Source organism: Felis catus, chromosome X, assembly GCF_018350175.1.
Source record: "Felis catus isolate Fca126 chromosome X, F.catus_Fca126_mat1.0, whole genome shotgun sequence".
Classification (NCBI taxonomy): Eukaryota; Metazoa; Chordata; class Mammalia; order Carnivora; family Felidae; genus Felis; species Felis catus.
The window spans coordinates 119,474,625-119,478,360 of NC_058386.1; the positions used below are offsets into that span (position 1 = coordinate 119,474,625).

At 39.6% G+C, this 3,736-nt stretch overlaps 1 pseudogene; it reads left to right on the top strand.

The window, feature by feature from the left end:
• The first annotated feature begins 2,339 nt into the window (after nucleotides 1–2,339).
• On the top strand, nucleotides 2,340–2,805 carry LOC101091000 (annotated as a pseudogene).
• Nucleotides 2,806–3,736: the final 931 nt, after the last annotated feature.

Consider the following 3,736-nt stretch of genomic DNA (forward strand, 5'->3'; position numbering starts at 1 on the left):
CCCGATGTGGGGCTCGGTCCCATGATCCTAGGATCATGACCTGAGCCAAAATCCAGAGTCAGACACTTAACCAACGGAGCCACCCAGTCACCCCTCAATGGGGTAATTTAATATCATGGGGCCACATTTCTGTCAAAGATAGTCTTCGAGTAAGTCAGCCTCACATGTCATATATAGACTGAGCTTTTATTATGGTGGTAGCAAAGTTCACAGGCAGAGGATTAGAAACACCACCAGTTTCACAGGAACTTAAATCTGGTCCTACTGTGTACGTACCGTTGTGCTAGGCATAACAGGAATAACAGGATGTGCAATGGTAGCAACAGCACTTATACATATGACATAATTAATAACGTGAATTTATGCCAAGCAAGTTCTAAATTGCGTGTAATCAGGCATAAGGAAGTGAACATATTAAGTTACGTGAGGATTCAGGAAAATAAGAGAAATCCGCTTTGACTGGAGAGCTTGGGAGTTTTCATCTCCATTTAGCAATTTAGCACTGCGTGCTGGAGCGCACGGTGCTGGGGATTCAGCTATGACTAAGTCCCTACCCAGGTCTCTAGGACAGCAGCGTCTAATAGAAACATAACGTGGTGGAAAAGAATGAAATTGGGTCCCTATCTTACGCCACTCACATTGACTAGAAATGGATAAAGGACTCCCACATAAGACCTGAACTATAAAACTCCTACAAGAAAGCATTGGGGAGAAAGCTTCTTGACATTTGTCTCGACAATGAGTTTTGGATTTGACACCAAAAGCACAAACAACGAAAACAAAAATCAACAAGTGGGACCACAGCAAACTACAAAGCTTCTGTGCAGCAAAAGGAAAAACAAAAATACCAACAAAATGTAAAGGCAACTTATGGAATGGGAGAAAACATTTGTAAACCATATTTTTGATAAGGGGTTAATATCCAAAGTGTATCAGGAATGCATACAACTCAATAGTGAAATGGAAGCTGATTAAAAATGAGCCAGAGGTGGGAGCCTGGCTGGCTTAGTCGGAAGAGCATGCAACTCTTGATCTCAGTGTCGTGAGTTCGAGTTCTACACTGGGTGTAGAGATTACTTAAATAAAAACATAAACTTAAATGAGCAAAAGGAATCGAAAAGATATTTCTCCAAAGAAGACATGCAAATGGCCACGAGTACACGAAATGATGCTCAACATCACTAATCACCGGGCAAATGCAAGTGATAACCACAATGAGACATCACCTGTTAGAATGGTTAGCATCCAAAAGACAAAAGATAATAAGTAGTAGCGAGGAAGTGGGGAAAAGAGAAGCCTTGCACGTTGTTGGTGGGAGTGGAAAATGGTAGAACATCTATTGAAAACAGGGTGGAGTTTCCTCAAAAACTTAAAAACAGAACTACCATACGATTGAGCAATCCCACTTCTAGGTGTATTTCCAAAAGAAATGAGACCAGGATCTCCAAGAGATAGGGGCTCTTCCAAGTTTATTGCGGCATTAATCACAATAGCCAAGATACAGAAACAACCCAAGTGTCCATAGACAGATGAATGAAAAGAAAATATGATACACACACACACACACACACACACACACACACATACATACACGTAGATATACCTAAATGTGTATGTACATGCACATACACACAGTGGAATATTATTTAGCCATAAAAAGAAGGAAATCCTGCCATTTGCCACATGGACCTTGGGGGCATTACGCTAAGTGAGAGAAGTCAGGCAGAGAAAGACAAATAATGTATGTTCTCATTTATATGTGGAACCTAAAAACATTGAACTCAAAGAGAGTAGAGGTGGTTGCCAGGGGCTGAGGGGTAGGGAAAATGGGGAGATCTTGGTCAAAGGGTACAACTTTCAGTTACAAGATGGTTTGGGGTGTCTAAAGTTTCTATGAGAGTAGAGCTGTAATAATATCCTTACCATAGCAACAGTAAGATTGTAATCATTTGAGGTGAAGATGTGTTCACTAACCTTATTGTGGAAAACATTTCACGATATATGTCTATCAGTCATCTCAGTGTATGCCTTAAACTTACATAATGTTATATGCCAGCCATATCTCAATAAAGCTAGGGCAAAAAAAGAAATAGAATGTGAGCCACATATGCAATTTTCAATTTTCTAGTCACTATGTTGAGAGATAAAAAGCAACAGGAGATACTGACTTTCTAAAACTTATTATTTAACTCGATATAGCCAACAGATCACCACTTGATATATCACAACTATAAAAGAGTACATCAGGACAGAAGCGTGGACTCCGTGGGGTAGTTCTTGGCACCTTGGTCTTCTCTGTGGCTTTCTTGTCCCGACGCAAGGAGATTGTGGTTTCAAGGATGAGCTCCCAGAAAGGGAACGTGGCTCATCCCAGGCCTCAGTTGCCCCAGAATTACATATAGCTTCAAAAATGACAAGTTTGCTAAGAGTGTTCAGACCAAGAAAATTAATGCAAAGCTTCATGGTGGAATTTGTCAATGCCATAAAGAAGTTCTGGACTGGTGTGCAAAACACAGCAAATACAAAGTGTTGTCAAAGCCTAAAAAGTATGGTACGTGTTTAGAAAAGTCGGCGAAGGATTCTTATCACATAATGTGTAGGCTACGTGGCTGTGCGTTTGAAGTTTGTGCAAAATGCAGAAAGAAAGGAGACGTTGTCGCTCTGCTTCATAAACAACCAGAAAGGGCAGAAAACACAGAAAGCATACGTTCCAACCATAGATGCGGCAGAAGAAACGAACAAGGTGATGATGATTTACATTTTGATTTAGATGACACAAAGACAATCAGACGGATAATATATTAAAAGTCAGCTTGAAAACATGAAATTCGGAACGACTTTTGACTCTTGAGGGTTTAAAAAAAATACCGCGAAATCCTAACGAGAAAAAAACTCGCCAAAACCTATAGAAAACAGGCAAAGTTTATCCATGGACAATATAAGCTATACGTGATACTGCAATAATTATAAAGCTTTCATTCAGAGTTTTCTTGTAGTAGATTTGAAAGCAGCATATGCTGGAATAGCTTCCAAAATGAGTATTAGGGTGTCATGTTGCAGTTCCTGGGAATTATTTAGAAACATACACTACCTAGCATCAAAGTAAACAAGGTTCGGAACCGATGGCTGTGTAGGAACGAGCTCATGGAAAAATCACATATTATTACAGGGCTAGCCTCAAAAATTGGTCCTCAGTAAGTGCCTTTTGATTGACTGGCCTCAAGTAAATGGCCCACATAACACGGCCCCCTTACTTATTATGTTTGCTTGTTATAAAAAGGTCGTGATTTATTTTTTATCATAATGTGTAACAAGTGTGTAACGGTTTTGCTTTGAAAGTATTTTTACATACCTGATCGCATTTAAAAAGAATTAGTTATTTATTTATTTTGAGAGAGACAGAGACAGCATGAGTAGGGGAGGGGCAGAGAGAGAGGGAGAGAAAGAATCCCAAGCAGGCTCCACGCTGTCAGTGTGGAGCCCGACATGCTCAAGCTCACGAAGATCATGAGATCGTGACCCGAGCTGAAACCAAGAGTCAGACACTTAACCGACTGAGCCACCCAGGCACCTATACCTGATCATATTTTCACCTTTCTTCTCTTGTCAAATATACATACAGAAAAAAAATATATAAGATATATATGTAGAGTTGAATAATTATAAAGAAAAGTCATCCATCTATCAGCCAGGTGAAGAAAATATGTTTGCTTTATTTTAAAAATTTTTTAACATT